Below are 17,147 nucleotides of genomic sequence, written 5' to 3' on the forward strand. Positions count from 1 at the left end.
TTTGTCTCAATCCTTTGGTCTACCACATCCTTTATGTCTATCCAAGCTAATGAACACTTTGCAGTTTTTCAGGTGGCAATCTTCCACAGAGGCTGTAATTTGTTTCAGTTGTTTACAGCATATCATTATTGCTTTGCAAAAAACAAGAAGCTATTAACCAACATTTATTACAACTTATAATTGAAGTAAGAGATACATTATTAGTTTTAGGAGATCATGTAGATTACTCAGAACCACAATTTATGTTGACATGTGATTATAGGGGGAGCTAGGTGGGGCTGCTAATAGGGCACCAGCCCTGAACTCAAGAGGACCTGAGAGCCAATCTGATCTCCAACACCTAACACTTTCTAGCTGTGTGACCCTGGGCAAGGCACTTAACCCCAATTGTCTCAGAAAAGAAAGAAAAAAAAAAGGAATGTTATTTTAGATTTCACCCTCTGTATGTCACTGCTGTAACATCCTTCTAAGAATGGTGTTAATATGGCAATCTTTGAAAAAATCATATGAACTGGGTTTCTACAAATCAATCTGACCCCAAAGGCATTGATGAATTCAGGAATTTGTTCCAGCAAGCCTTGATTTCTTGGCACTTTGCCTTCTCCTGCCATGGTTCTATTATCACTGCTCCTTTGTTGATATTTACATTCTGTTGACAGATATCTTGGCTTTGTCAAGTTGCAGGGGGTGTGTACAAAACAGTTGGTGGTTATTGATCACCTGGTACTTCTGCAACAAATTGCCTGCTTCCCAAACAATCAGACTTGCTTAGTCTGTGATTAGTTTGCAGAATTCCAGGTCATTCTGATCTGGCACTGAAACCCTCCTTCGAGCCAGCCAGCAGACAGTCAAAGGCTGAAAAGGACTGGGAACAGATATGCTGGAATGGAATGGTAAATAGGCTGGATAGAAGGTGATACTTTATCTGAAAACATTAAAGTTTCTCTTTGAACCCTAAATTGACAGTCGCTTCATACTGTGATTGATTTATCTACTTTTTGTTTTTCTTTTGTTTCCTTAGCAACTTTGTGGTTTTAGAGCTTAAGAGAATGCTCAAAAACTACAAAACACTTTGCACACAAATAAAGTCAGATCTAACCAATTAGAAAAATATTAAATGCTCTTGGATAGGTAGAGCAAATATAATCAAGATGACAGTGTTACCTAAAATAATTTATTAGTTAAAAAGTTAAAATTCATTTAAAAATAAATTATTTAGTAGTTAAAACTATTTAATGACCTAGAAAAAATAACAAAATTCATCTGGAAAAACAAAAGGTCAAGATTTTCAGGGGAAGTAATGAAAAAAAATCAAATGAAGGTGGCCTAGCTGTACCAGATATAAAACTGTATTATAAAGCAGGGGTCACCAAAATCATTTGGTATTGGCTAAAAAACAGACTAGTTGATCAGTGGAATAGGTTAGGTTCACAGGACAAAATAGTCAATAACTTTAATAATCTAGTGTTTGACAAACTCAAAGACCCCAGCTTCTGGGATAAGAATTCACAGTTTGACAAAAACTGCTGGGAAAATTGGAAACTAGTATGGCAGAAAGTAGGCATTGACCCACACATAACACAGTACACCAAGATCAGATCAAAATGGGTTCATGATTTAGGCATAAAGAATGAAATGAGAAGAACAGAGGATAGTTTACCTCTCAGACCTGTGGAGGAGGACCAAAATTTGTGACCAAAGAAGAACTAGAATCAGTATTGATCACAAAATACAAAAATTTTGATATCAAATTAAAAAGCCTTTGTACAAACAAAACTAATGCAGACAAGATTAGAAGGAAAAAAACTGGGAAAATATTTTTACAATCAAAAGTTTTAATAAAGGCCTCATTTCCAAAAAGGCCTCATTTCTAAAATATATAGAGAATTGACTCTAATTTATAAGAAATCAAGCCAATCTCCAATTGATAAATGGTCAAAGGTTATGAACAGACAATTCTCAGATGAAGAAATTGAAACTATTTCTAGTCATATGAAAAGATGCTCCTACTCATTATTAATCAGAGAAATGCAAATTAAGACAACTCTGAAATAGAATGACAGGGAAAGGAAATGCTGAATTGTTGGAGGGGATGTGGGAAAACAGGGACACTGGTACCTTGTTGGTGGAATTGTGAATACATCCAGCCATAATGGAGAGCAATTGGGAACTATACTCAAAAAGTTATCAAACTGTGCATCCCCTTAGACCCCACAGTGTTACTACTCCCAAAGAGATATTAAAGAATGGAAAGGGACCTGTATGTGCAAAAATGTTTGTGGCAGCCCTCTTTTGGGGGCCAGAAATTGGATGCCCCTCGATTGGAGAATGGCTGAATAAATTGTGGGATATGAATATTATGGAATATTATTGTTCTGTCAGAAGTGACCCACAGGATGATTTCAGAAAGACCTGGAGAGATTTACATGAACTGATGCTGAATGAATGAGCAGGACCAGGAGATACTTGTATACTTCAACAACAATACTACAGGATGATCAATTCTGATGGATGTGGCCATTTTCAACAATGAGATGAACCAAGTCAATTCCAATAGAGAAGTAATGACCTGAACCAGCTACATCCAGCAAAAGAACTCTAGGAGATGATTATGAACCACTACATAGAATTCTCAATCCCTCTAATTTTGTCCGTTTGCATTTTTGATTGCCTTCAGAGGCTAAATGTACACTATTTCAAAATCCGTACAAATCTTTTTGTACAGCCAAACAACTGTTTGGACATGTATACATATATTGTATTTAATTTATACTCTAAAATATTTAACATGTATTGCCATCTGGGGGGAGGGAAGGAAGGGAAAAATTAGAACAAATGGTTTGGCAATTGTCAAGGTTGTAAAATTACCCATGCATATATCTGGTAAATAAAAACTATTAAAATAGTAAAAAAAAAAAATTGGACTGCTGGTATGAGGAGACAGAAAGTAAACTGGTCCTGGGAATTCAGCATGTAGAGACTGAGTTCTAAGCTTCCAGAATCCTTACAATGAAAGTCCTGGGGAAATTGACAGAATTGGAGACTGCATAAGTGAAGGGATATCCCTTACTGGAGTAAGCTCTCCACCAGAAATTCACTCTAAGGTCTCTGACTTCCTGATTTTAGTTCCTACTGATAGTGAAGCCATAACAGGAGAAAGAAAGAGACATAGGCAGAAACAGAGACAGGGGGAGAGAAAGGAAGGAGACAGAAAGAAAAGACATGAATAAAAATTTGGTAACTACCACTAGTCATAGGAAAACTCTAGATGTGTTTTATCACTGCTCTCAGAAAACAAGTGACTACTCCCTGTAAACTGATCCAAACATTTTGGAGAGCAATTTGGAATTATGCCCAAAGGGCTATCAACCTGGGTATACCCTTTGATCCAGCAGTGTTTCTACTGGTTCTGTAGACCAAAAAAGATCATAAAATTGGAAAAGGATCTACATGTGCAAAAATATTTGTAGCAGTCTTTTTTATCGAGGCGAGCAATTGGAAATTGAGTGAATGTTCATTAATTGAGGAATGACTGAATAAGTTATGGTATATGAATGTTATAGAATATTATTTTTCTATAAGAAATGATCAGCAGGATGATTTTAGAAAGACCTGGAGAGAATTACACAAACTAATGCTGAGTGAAGTGAGCAGAACTAAGAGAACATTGTACACAGCAAGATGGTGATTCAGACCAATTCTCATAAATTTGTGATGGAGAAAGACATCTATATCTAAAAAGAGGAATGGGGAGACTTAATGTGAATCACAATCTGGTATTTTCACATTCTTTGTTATTTGCTTTTTGTTTTCTTTCTTTTTCTCCCCTTGTTGATGTGATTTTTCTTGTGCCTCAAGATAAATGTAGAAATATGCATAGAAGGAAAAAAAAAGAGAGAAAGCTCAGTAAAAAATAAAATGTCTTGACCATAAACACCGGTGTTTCTCCTTTTCTTGCTTTCATGGTCTCTATGAGTGCTAGCAGGTCTGTCATTGGTATTCCACAATAAAGAGTGATATTAGAAGCAAACTAGCAGAACATAGAATAGTTTGTCATTCAGATCTGTTGAGAAGGACGAAATTTGTGACCAAAGAAGAACTGGAACTCATAACTGAACACCAAATACATAATTCTGATTATATTAAGTTTAAAAGTTTTTGTACAAAAAAAACTAATGCAGACAAGATTAGAAGGGAAGCAATCAATTGGGAAAACATTTTTACGTTAAAGAATTATGATGATAAAGGGCTCATTTCTACAATATAGAGATTATTGACTCAAATTTATAAGAATTCAAGACATTCTCCAATTGATAAATGATCAAAGGATATTAATAATTTTCAGGTGAAGCAATTAAAACCATTTCTAGTCATATGAAAGGGTGCTCTAAATCACTATTGATCAGAGAAATGCAAATTAAGACAACTATGAGATATCACTACACATCTCTCAGATTGGCCAAGATGATAGGAAAAGATAATGATGAATGTTGGAGTGGATGTGGGAAAACTGGGACACACACAATGTTAGTGGAATTGTGAACCGAATTAGCCATTCTGGAGAGCAATTTGGAACTGTGATCAAAAACTTATCAAACTGTGCATGCCCTTTGATCCAACAATCTTTTTGCTGGGCTTGTACCCCAAAGAGATCTTAAAAGAGAGAAAGGGACCCACATGTGCAAAAATATTTGTGGCAGCCATTTTCAAGAAATTGGAATCTGAGTCGATGTCCCTCAGTTGGAGAATGGCTGAATAAGTTCTGGTATATGAATGTTATGGGATATTATTGTTTTATAAGAAACAATTAGCAGGATGGTTTTCGAGAGGTCTGGAGAGACTTACATGAACTGATGCTAAGTAAAATGAGCAGAACCAGGAGATCACTGTACACAGCAACATGCTGATCAGTTCTGGACATGACACTTTCCAACAATGGGAATGCTGAGGCCGGTTCCAAGGATCTTGTGATGAAGCGAGCCATCTACATCGAGAAGGGATTGTGGGAACTGAGTATGGATCATAACCTAACATTCTCTTTTTGTTGTTGCTTGCTTGCATGTGGTTTTCTTACTCATTTTCTTTATCTGATTTTTCTTGTGCTGCAAGATAATCGTATAAATATGTTTACATATATTGGATTTAACATGTAATTTAGCATATATAACATATATTGGATTGATTGCCATCTAAGAGAGGGAGTGGGGGAAAGAAGGAGAAAATTTGGAACACAAGGCAATGCAAGGGTCAATGTGGAAAATTATCAATGCATATGTTTTGAAAATAAAAAGTTTTAATTTAAGAAATAAACAAACAAACAAACAAACAGAACACTTTTCGACCTCTCCCAGCCCTATTTTATATAAGGAGAAAACCACATCCAGAGAGGCTGAAAGACTTCCCGGGTCATGCAAGCAAGAAGTGGCTTTGATTTCATGTTCTGTTCTTTTCACTATTCTCTTAGTATGGGTATACTCTACCCATACTCTAACTATAGTAGATGTCCAAATAAAGCAGTACTGTCACTACCAAAAAAAATTAATAAAAAAAAAAATAAGCAGGAAAGACAGGTGGCTCCAATTTTCAGTACTTGTTATCTAATCCCTAGGAGGAAAAGTCTGACCTTGATCCTGTCCCAGGTGCTGAGAGGGATTTCTTTTCGGAGGGTTAATGGTGGTGGGGGGGGCAAGGACTCACATGGAAGGATGGGGAGTGTCTTTGGCTACTCTGTTGTGGGTCTTCCCTTCTCCACCCCTCTCCAAACATTTGCTCTTACCCCTTCACCTTATTCAGATCATTCACGTTGTGCTTTCTGAGCAGGGGACTGCTGCACCTTCGCCACATCCCCGAGCAATGCAACTTTGTGGATGTTCCCGAGGTCCTTGCTCCAGACCAGGTATCCTTCTGTGATACATACCTAGTATCTTGTGGTTCGTTCATACAGCACTTTTCATACTTTATCTTTATTTTTTATTGCACTTTTAGTTTGGACTCCAAGTAACAAGGCAGTTTGATGAAGAGGCGAAACTGCCCCTTCTTGCTGAGGTGGAAAATCTTCTTCATCCTGGACACAAGTTGAATGAAGCCAGGGGAGAGGGCTGGTTGAGAGAACTGGCGGGTAAGTCCCCTCTTGGGTCCCTCAGCCTGCTCGGAAGGAGAATTAAAGGGGGAATAAACAGGTAAATCACAAGTAACTGGAGGCCGGAGGTTTAGAGACTTATGAGCCCACAGCAGTTTTAACCGATTTAGCCCTAGAGAGCCGCCTGCAATCCTAGCAATGGCAGGAGGGAAACTGAACTGCGGCTGTGTTTGTCAGGTCCGTGGTTCATATGGATGCGAAAAAGGGGGAAATCACTGACAGGTGGGTGCGTCCGTTAGCTCTCAGCTCGAGGAGTCCAAAGTTCTAGGTCTTGCGTTCGAATCTTGGGAACTGCTCTGTTGCTTACTTTGATGGATTCACCATTTCCTTTGCCCGTCTCGGTTTCTTCTACTGTAAAATGAAGACATTCTACTAGATAATTTCTCAAATATCTTGCAACCCCTAACAGTTCTGTGAAGTTGAAGAAGGCGCCCAGATTGAAAAGGAGTCCTGGAATAGACAAATGTAGTGTAGATTCCTTTTTTGATACTTCCTTCCTTGTTATTGACTTCATGAGTGTCTGGGAAAGATTTGTACGGGACAGAGAGCCTGTCCCATGGAGAGGAGAGCTGTTCTCAATCAGGCAGTCCTGAGTTCAAGCCCATCCTATACAGCATTTAAATTGTCTTATTCATGCTGTAATTTATGGAGGAGCAGAAGGGAGAAGAGGTTTACAGTAGTTCAGTGGAGAAAAGATATGTCACTTTTAGTGGAAAGGTTTAAACGTACCCTAAGATTGTAGAATATATAGAGGATATCCTATGTATATAGAGTGCTCTATATACATTAAGAGTAGTGACTGAGTCAAAACTTCAAGAAAGATGAGCCCAGAAGACTTTGCAAATTTCATAAAGTCATGAGGCTTTGGAAAGGCACTAAAACTATGGCTGTAGTTCTTTACCGAAGTGGTCAATTGTGGTGGTGGTAGTAGCAGTCTAAACAAGATGAAGAGTTGGCATTTGAGAAAGAGGAGCCATTGGAAATATCTGCCTTGTAAACACACACACACACACACACACACACACACACAGTGTTTGAATGAAACTTGGTCATGAAAAATGTAAAATCATGAATTTGAACACTGTCAAACTGAATCATTGTTTTAGCCTCTTGGAAGATAATTACAAATTACAACTTGGCTATAAGTTGCATTTACAAGTCCTATTTAAGGTTTTTTTTTTTTTTTTTTTTTTTTTTTTTTTAATGCACACTCTAATTCTTTTTATGCTAATCATTGTTTTATTTGGGGGAAGAACGTAAACTGTCCTTTCATCTAAGATATGTGATAATATTTTGAATTTCTCTCCTTTGGGAAAAACCTAGATTCCCCAAAACAACACTAGCATAAATAGGCATTTTTCCTTGGAAGAAGGGTGGGAGTGAGTAGAAAGGAAGGGAAGGAGGTAATGGAAGTTCTAATTTCATTGCAATTTCATTGATTTCTTCTGCTATTTGAATGTCAGACTTCTCCCAAATGTGAACCTTGGGAAAAGGGTGAAGGTAGAGGAAGGGAAAAAGGTAGTGAAGGTTAAGATTCTTTTTGGCTTGTGCCAAGGGGTTAACCATTGCCCCTGTTGTGGGGACTGGTGTAATTTTGGATCCCTTTACTTTGGAGGGCAACTAGGGGGCTCAGTGCATTTAGAATAAGACATCGAGTGAGAAAGACTTTTATTCAAGCCCAGGCTCAGATGTTTCCTATGTATATGATCCTGGACAAGATGTTTACCTTCTAAATGCTTCACTTTTCTCAGCTATGAGATGGAGAGAATAATAGCACCCACATTCCAGAACTGTTATGAGGATCAAGTGAGATAACATTCACAAAGGGCTTAGCACAGGTCTTGCATGTAGTAAGCACTATATAAATGTTACCCATGATGATGATAATTATTAGAGAGATTCTCTACAGAGGACTCCTGTAAAGTGAGTGGGTGTCTTCCCATATAAAATCTAACATAAGCACAACTAGCTAGATTTCATCAAGGTCCACAAAATTTCCTTTGATTTTCTTGTATATTTCTTTCCTCTAGCTCTGACTTTGAGGATATTGTATGGTGCTAGAGATAATGGAGGTTGCCCTTCATTTTCAAAGAGGACTAAAATGACATTACTATGTTAGTATCAAGTCATAATATCTGATTGTGACTGATCAGATCAATAAGACCTTGGAATCCTGTGCCACAGGTCAGACACAAATTGTCCTAATGCATATTTGAGATGGTTTCTCTAACTTTGTTTATGTCTTGCTTCCTCTAAGTGAATTCAATTCTGCTTTGCTTATAGAGCACAGCACACACTCTGATGATGGCGTGCTGTACTTGCTGTTCTATGCCAGTGTCTTCCATATAGCCATATAGAAAACTTGAAAGTTCTTAAGAGAAACATTAAGAGTGTCTCTGTATTGCTTTTTTTGGACCATCTTGTGAGTACTTGCTCTGCGTGAGTTCCCCATAAAAGAATCTTTTTGGCAAATATATGTAAGGCATTCAGAACAGTGTGTTCAATGCAATAGATTTATATGCTCTACATTAAAGTTTGAATGCTTGGCAGTTTAGTTCAAGAAAGGACCTCAGTGTCTTGTATTTTATCCCACCAGGTAAGAGTTTCAGAATCTTCCTAAGACAATGCAAATGGCAGTGATTCAGTTTCCTGAATTCTTGGAATGCTGGCCAAGTTACACAGACATAACAACAATGAGGCCACTGCAATACCTCTGTAGTCCTTCAGTTTGTCAGTCGGTCAAATAGTTCTCAAATCCCAAGCTTTCCCACAGAGCCTCTCAAGCATTGAGCTAGCTCTCATAAAGACTATGTCAACCTCATAATCAATGTGTACATCCCTGGAGAATGTAGTGCCAAGATAAGTGAATTTATCCACACTATTAAAAACTTCTCTTTTTATTGTCAGTGTTTCCACATATAGATGGTCTGGTGCTGCCTAATGAAGAAACTGTGATTTCTTGCTATTAATTGTTAGGCCAAAATTTAGTAGAAGGAACAGAGAATTGATCCATACTTTGTTGCATCTTGGCTTCAAACTCTACATTGAGTGCACAATCATCTGCAAATAAAATGAAAGCAAATGCTTGTGCCAGTGTGATTGTAATTATAGCAGTAGTTGTGAGCTAGTGCCAAAGGAATAGTTTTTATGGGAAGAGGAGGAGAGATGGAAACTCTATGGGACAGCAACCTTTACTCAAATTAAAATCAGAGACTCTCAAAGCAAAAGCCAAAAAAGGATTTATTGCTATCTCACAAGAAAAGGCAAGGGCCAACAGATGAGGTATCAGTAGAAGAATTCAAAGCACAAACATCAAACAAAGGATTATATAGACTCTAATGCAAAAGTTCCCACTCCCTTCTAACCTTTTCTCCCATTGACTAGGGGCAGTCCAGACTTATACCCTAATGCAAAAATCTACACAGAGATTAAAAATCTATCCCAGGAACAAAGAATACTAGCAGATGACATACTCTTCCTGTTTATGAAAACGTTAGGATATGGGTAGACTGGAGGGGAATGTAAGTTTATCTAAGAAAATCAAACAGCTGCAGCTTTTTGCTATAGTTCAACTTGTTATTGCATACTGAAGACAGAAGTAGGGCATACATTGAAGCCACATTCTTATGCGAGGTCTTCACTCATTTTATCACACTCAATCCCTTTTTTTTTTTTAATTTTATATAGTATTCGCAGTATACATGCATGAGTAATTTTTTATAACATTATCCCTTGTATTCATTTTTCCAGATTTTCCCCTCTACTCCCTCCCCTAGATGACAGGCAATCTCATATATTTTACATATGTTACAGTATAACCTAGATATAATATATGTGTGTAAATCCAATTTTCTTCTTGCACATTAAGTATTGGATTCTGAGGTATAAGTAACCTGGGTAGATAGACCGTAGTGCTAATATTTACATTCAATTCCCAGTGTTCCTTCTCTGTGTGTAGTTCTTTCTGTCCATCATTGATCAGCTGGAAGTGAGTTGGATCTTCTTTATGTTGAAGATATCCACTTCCATCAGAATACATCTTCATACAGTATGGTTGTTGAAGTGTATAGTGATCTTCTGGTTCTGCTCATTTCACTCAGAATCAGTTCATGCTAGTCTCTCCAAGCCTTTCTGAATTCATCCTGCTGGTCATTTCTTACAGAACAATAATATTCCATAGCCTTCCTATACCATAATTTACCCAACCATTCTCCAATTAATGGACATCCATTCATCTTCCAGTTTCTAGCCACTATGAAAAGAGCTGCTACAAACATTTTGGCACATACAGGTCCCTTTCCCCTCTTTATTATTTCTTTGGGATATAAGCCCAGTAGGAGCACTGCTGGATTAAAGGGTATGCACATTTTGATAACTTTTGGGGCATAGTTCCAGATTGCTCTCCAAAATGGTCGGATCTTTCACAACTCCACCAACAATGTATTAGTGTCCCAGTTTTCCCACATCACCTCCAACATTCATCATTATTTGTTGCTGTCATCTTAGCCAATCTGAGAGGTGTGCAGTGATATCTCAGAGTTGTCTTAATTTGCATTTCTCTGATCAGTAGTGATTTGGAACACTCTTTCATATGACTGGATATACTTTCAATTTCATTATCTGAGAATTGTCTGTTCATATGCTTTGACCATGTATCAATTGGAGAATGGTTTGATTCCTTATACATTAGGATCAATTCTCTATATATTTTGGAAATGAGACCTTTATCAGAACCTTTAACTATAAAAATATTTTCCCTATTTGTTACTTCCCTTCTAATCTTATTTGAATTAGTATTGTTTGTACAAAAAAATTTTTACTTTGATGTAATCAAAATCTTCTATTTTGTGATCAAGAATGATCTCTAGTTCTTCTCTAGTCATAAATTCCTTCCTTCTCTACAGGTCTGAGAGGTAGACTATCCTCTGTTCCTCTAATCTATTTGTGATCTCATTCTTTATGCCTAAATCATGGACCCATTTTGATCTTATCTTGGAATATGGTGTTAATTGTGGATCCATATCTATTTACTGGTATACTAATTTCTGGTTTTCCCAACATGCATTTTTATCCCTAATGTTGGTATCTTTGGGTTTATCAAACACTAGATTGCTATAGTTGTACCCTTTTTGGTACTTTGTACCTAATCTGTTCCACTGATCAAGCGGTCTATTTCTTAGCCAATGCCAAATGGTTTTTGTGACTGCTGGTATATAATATAGTTTTACAACAGGTATACCTAGACTACCTTCATCTGACTTTTTTTTTCATTAATTCCCTTGAAATTCTCGACCATTTATTTTTCCATATGTACTTTGTTATTTTTTTCTAGGTCATTAAAATAGTGTCTTGGGAATCTGATTGGTATAGCACTAAATAAATACATTTGTTTGGGGAATATTGTTATCATTATTATATTTGTTCGGCCTATCCATGAGCACTGGATGTCTTTCCAATCATTTAAATCTGACTTTATTTTTGTGCCAAGTGTTTTGTAATTTTGCTCATATAATTCCTGACTGTTCTTTGGTAAATGGATTCCCAAATATTTTATACCTTCGACTATTATTTTGAATGAAATTTCTCATTGTATCTCTTGCTGCTGCATTTCGTTGGTGATGTACAAAAATGCTGAGGATTTATGTGGATTTATTTGGTATCCAGCAACTTTGCTAAAGTTCTGAATTATTTCTTACAACTTTTTCTTAGAATCTCTAGCATCTGCAAAGAGTGACAGTTTGATTTCTTCATTACCTACTCTTGTTCATTTATTCTCTTTCTCCACTCTTATTGCCGAGACTAGCATTTCTAATACAATAATGAATAGTAATGATGATAGTGGGTAACCTTGTTTTCACTCCTGATCTTACTGGGAAAGATTCCAGTTTATCTCCCATTACATATTATGCTTACTGACAGTCTTAAATATATGCTCCTGACTATTTTAAGGAATAGTCCATTTATTCCTATACTCTCAAGAGTTTTTAGTAGGAATGGATGTTGTATTTTACCAAATGCTTTTTCTGCATCTATTGAGATGTTCATATGGTTTTTAATAAATTGATGATTAATATGGTCAATTATTACTAATAGTTTTCCTAATATTAAACCAGCCCTGAATTCCTGGTATAAATAACAGCAGCTGATGTGAAAAGCCCCTGCACTCAAACTGGAAGTGTCTGCCCAGAAACCACAGTCCCTACTTCAAAGGTTCCACTTCTCTGGGAATTCCGAGGCTGCTTGCCTGGCCCTATGTGGATTAGATGTTTCCTCGGACTGTGTCCCCGCTGTTCAGGCTCTAAGTACCCCATGGTGAAGCCCCGGACAGCAGAAGGGGGCTTCACAGCCGTGCTGAGATCTGTTAGATCACTTCTGGATTGGGGTGGTTCTAGATCTAGCTTTATATTTTAAAGTGGCTTGATTTCTCTTGTGAACTGCTGTTTTATAAGCAGAGAAGAGCTACCAACCTGTGCCAGATTCCTCTATCTCAGTGGCTTCTCTGATCCCAGTGTTCTCCCCAGCCCGATCGGCACAGTACGCTAACACCTAACCCTCTGTGCTGGCCTTTTTTCTTCCTCCCCTTGGAACTGACCTTTTCTGTAGAGACTCCAGATTCTCTTCAGCTGGTATGTTGTGCTTCTAATCCTTGTGGTTTCTATCAGTGCAGCATTATTTTTGAGGCTGATTTAACTATTTGGTAATGAGGGAAGAAGGGAGCTTACAGATTTGTGTCTATCTTCCCCTGCCATCTTGGCTCCACCCCTGGCTGTAGCTTCTTCTGTTCATTATTGAACAAATGGAATTTATTTGATTCATCTCATTCTTGAAGAGAGCCATGTTCATCCGAATTGATCATCTTATACTATTGTTGTTGAAGTATATAATGATCTTCTGGTTTTGCTCTTTTCACTCAGCATCAGTTCATCTAAGTTTCTCCAGGGCTTTCTAAAATCATCATGTTGGTCATTTCTTATAGAACAAAATTTTTCCGTAAATTCATATACCACAATTTATTGAGCCATTCTTCAATTGATGGGCATCCACTCAGTTTCCAGTTTCTAGCCATTACAAAGATGGCTGCCACAAACATTTTTGCACATAAAGGTCCCTTTCCCTTCTTTACCATTTCCTTGGTATATAAGCCCAATAGTAACATGCTGGATCAAAGGATATGCAGAGTTTGATAACTTTTTGAGCATAGTTCCAAATCACTCTCCAGAATGGCTGGATGTATTCAGAATTACAGCAACAAAGTATCATTGTCCCAGTTTTCCCACATCCCCTCCAACATTCACCATTATCTGTTTCTGTCATCCTAGCCAATCTGAGAGGTGTTCTACCAAACATTTAAAGGACAATTAGTTTCAATTCTGTGCAAAATATTTGAAAAAATACGGAAAGAAGGAACCCTACCAAGTTTCTTTTACACCAGATATAGTGCTGATATGTAAATAAGGTAGGGTCAAAACAGAGAAAGAAAATTTTACATCCATTTCCCTAATGAATATTGATGCAAACTTCTTAAATAAAACATTAGCAAAGAGATTATAGAAAATTATCACCAGGATAATACACTACGACCAAGTAGGATTTATACTAAGAATGCAAGGCTGGTTCAATATTAGGGAAATATTAGTATAATTTACTATATCAATAACTAAGCTAACAGAAATCATATAATTCTCTTATATAACAGATGCAGAAAAAGTATTTGACAATATCCAGCACCCATTCCTTTTAAAAACACTAGACCACAAAGGAATACATGGAGGTTTCCTTAGCATGATCAGTAGCATCTGTCTAAAACCAACACAAACATCATATGTAATGGGGATAAACTGGAAGTATTCCCAATAAGATTGAGGTGAAGCAAGGTTGTACACACTATTACCATTGCCATTCAATATTGTATTAGAATTGGTAGCTTTAGCAATAAGAGAAGAAAAAGAAATTAAAGGAATTAGACTAAGTAATGAGAAAATAAAATTATCCCTTTTAGCAAACGATGATTCTATCCTTAAAAGAATCCTAGAGAATTCATTTTCAAAGTACTAGAAACAATTAACTTCAGCAATGTTTCAGGATATATGATAAATCTATATACATCATCCACATTTCCACATGTTACCAACAAAGTCCATCAGCAAGCGATACAAAGAGAAATTGCATTTAAAATAACTTAGATAATATAAAATATTTGGGACTCTTCCTGCCAAGGCAAAGCCAGGAACTCTATGAGCACAACTCTATGAACAGTTTCCACACAAATAAATTTAGATCTTAAAAACTGGAAGAACATCAAGTGTTCATGGATAGCCCAAACTAATATAATAAAAATGACAATATTACCTAAATTAATCTATTTATTCAGTGCCATATCAATCATACTGCCAAGAAACTACTTTACAGAGCTAGAAACAACAATAACAAAATTCATCTGAAACAACCAAAGATAAAGCATTTCAAGGAAACTAATGAAAAAAAAAATGCAGATGAATGTGATCCAAAACTATATTATAAACCAGAAGTCATCAAAATCATTTGGTACTGGCTAAGAAATAGACTAATTGATCAGTGGAATAAGTTAAGCTAACAAGACACAATAGTCAATAAATATCTAGTGTTTGATAAACCCAAAGACTCTAGCTTCTGGGGTAAGAACTCACTATTTGACAAAAATTGCTGGGAAAATTGGAAAATAGTATGGCATAAACTAAACAATGACCAATACCTAGCACCCTACATATCACAACAAGATCAAAATGAGTTCATGATTTGGACAAAAAGAGTGATACTCTAATGAATTTAGGAGAACAAGGAATAGTCTACCTTGCAGATCTGTGGAGAAAAGGAATTTGTGGCCAAAGAAGAACTAGAGGAGATTATGAAATGCAAAATGGATAATTTTCATTACATTAAATAAAAAGTTTTTGTACAAACAAAATCAATGCCGACATGATTAGAAGAGAAGCAGAAAACTGGAGATAAAATTTACATCTAAGTCTTCTTATAATGAACTCCTTTCTTAGAGAATTGACTCAAATTTATAAGAATGCAAGGCATTCTCCAACTGATAAATGGTCAAAAGATATGAACAAATAATTTTTAGATAAAGAAATTAAAACTACTTCTAGTCATATGAAAAGCTGCTCTAAATCACTATTGATCAAAGGAATACAAATTAAGACAACTCTGAGATACCACTACATGTCTCTCAGATTGGCAGAAAAAGATAACAGGAAAAGATGAGAAAAGTTGGAAAAGTGATAGGAAAAGTGGGATACTAATATTGTTTATGGAGTTATGATCTGATCCAACCATTCTGGAGAGCAACTTGGAACTATGCCCAAAGGTCTATCTAATTGTACATACCCTTTGATCCACAGTGTCTTTACTTCATCTGTATCCCAAGGACATCTTGAAAAAAAGAAAAGAACCCACATGTGCAAAAATGTGTGTAGCAAGGAACTGGAAATTGAGTACAGGACCATCCGTTGTGGAATGGTTGAATAAGCTTGGTATATGAATGTAATGGAATATTATTGTTATGTAAGAAAAGATCAGCAGGATGATTTCAGAGAGGCCTGGACAGATTACATGAAATGATGCTAAGTGAAGTAAGAGAGAACACTATATACAGTAACAACAGGATTATACAATGATCAATTTTGATGTACATGGCTTTTTTTCAATAATAAGGTGATTCAGGCCAGTTCCAATGGACTTAAGATGAAGAGAGCCTTCTGCATCATTGTCTAAGCTAACTTTTAGCAGGATATAGTTTCCTTCCTTATCTCTTTTAATTAGATCAATTTCTGCTTTTGCTTGATTTGAGATAAGGATGGCTTCCCCTAATTTTTTTGGCTTCACCTGAATCATAATATATTCTACTTCAACTGTTTACCTTTACTCTGTATGTATTTGCCTGCTTTAAGTGTGTTTCTTGTAAAAAAAACATATTGTAAAGTTCTTTTGATCCAGTCTGCTATCCGCCTCCATTTAATGGGAGAGTTCATCCCATTCACATTTATAGTTAAAATTACTAATTCTGTATTTCCTGCAATCAGATCCCCTAATTATGCTTTTTTCCCCCTTCTCCCCCCTGAACCCCTTCCTCAGTATTGAATTTATGGACCCCACATTTTAGTATCCCTCCCCCTCCTTTTAAATCACTTCCCCTTTCTTGTATCCTTCCCTTATTCCCCTTTTCCTTTTCCCTATTCCTCTCCCCCCTTATGAGGTGAGAGAGAATTCTCTGAAAAAAAAATTTGTCAATTATTTACTCTTTGAACCTACTCTGATGAGAGTAAGATTCACACAATGTTTCTTCCCCACTCTAAATTCCCTCAGATGTAGAAGATTTTTTTTAATGTCTCTTCCTGGGATGTAGTTTCCCTCTTTTTATCTCTCCTTTCCCTGTTTCTGATACTATCTCCTTCCCTTTACTACTTCCCTTTTTATTGTTATATCAGTAAAATCAAATTATCCATGTAGACTTTCTGTATATCCACAACAGAGATACAGTTCTCAATAGTTCTTTTTACCTTTTTCTGCTTCTCTTGAGTCTTGTGGATGTAGATCAAACTTTTCTGTTTAAGTCTTTTTTTTTTTTTTTTTTTCTTAGAAAGAAAAGGAATTCCTTTATTTCATTAAATGACCATCTTCTTCCATGAAAGAAAATGCTAAATTTAGCTGGGTAGTTTATTCTTGGTTGCAATTCTTGTTCTTTTGCCTTTCGGAATATCTGGTTCCAGGCCCTTTGATCCTTTAATGTAGAGGCAGCCAGACCTTGAGTGATCCTTATTGTGTCACCTTGATATTTGAATTGTTTTTTCCTACCTGTTTGCAATATATTTTCCTTAGTTTGGTAGTTCTTCAATTTAGCCACTATCTTCTGTGGAGTTCTTTTTTAGGGTCTTTTTCAGAAGGTGTTCAATGAATTCTTTCAATGACTATTTTCCCTTCTGTTTCTATTATCATTGGACAGTTCTCTTTGATGATTTCTTAG

General features: G+C 36.5%; 1 long non-coding RNA gene across 4 annotated transcripts in view; it reads right to left on the bottom strand.

Annotated features, from left to right (window-relative positions):
• The window catches only part of LOC141544589 (uncharacterized), a 35,492-nt gene extending 29,116 nt beyond the window's left edge, over positions 1–6,376 (bottom strand). For 2 of the 4 annotated variants that reach the window (XR_012482668.1, XR_012482669.1), the window contains exons 1-2: positions 5,777–6,347; positions 4,846–5,102 (exon numbers count right to left, since the gene is read on the bottom strand). This is a non-coding gene — a long non-coding RNA (uncharacterized LOC141544589). Of the gene's footprint in view, positions 1–4,845; positions 5,103–5,776 lie in introns of all 4 variants that reach the window. The other 2 variants (XR_012482670.1, XR_012482671.1) reach the window with 2 other exon arrangements.
• Positions 6,377–17,147: the final 10,771 nt, after the last annotated feature.

The sequence above is a fragment of the Sminthopsis crassicaudata genome, chromosome 5 (genome assembly GCF_048593235.1).
Source record: "Sminthopsis crassicaudata isolate SCR6 chromosome 5, ASM4859323v1, whole genome shotgun sequence".
Taxonomy (NCBI): domain Eukaryota; kingdom Metazoa; phylum Chordata; class Mammalia; order Dasyuromorphia; family Dasyuridae; genus Sminthopsis; species Sminthopsis crassicaudata.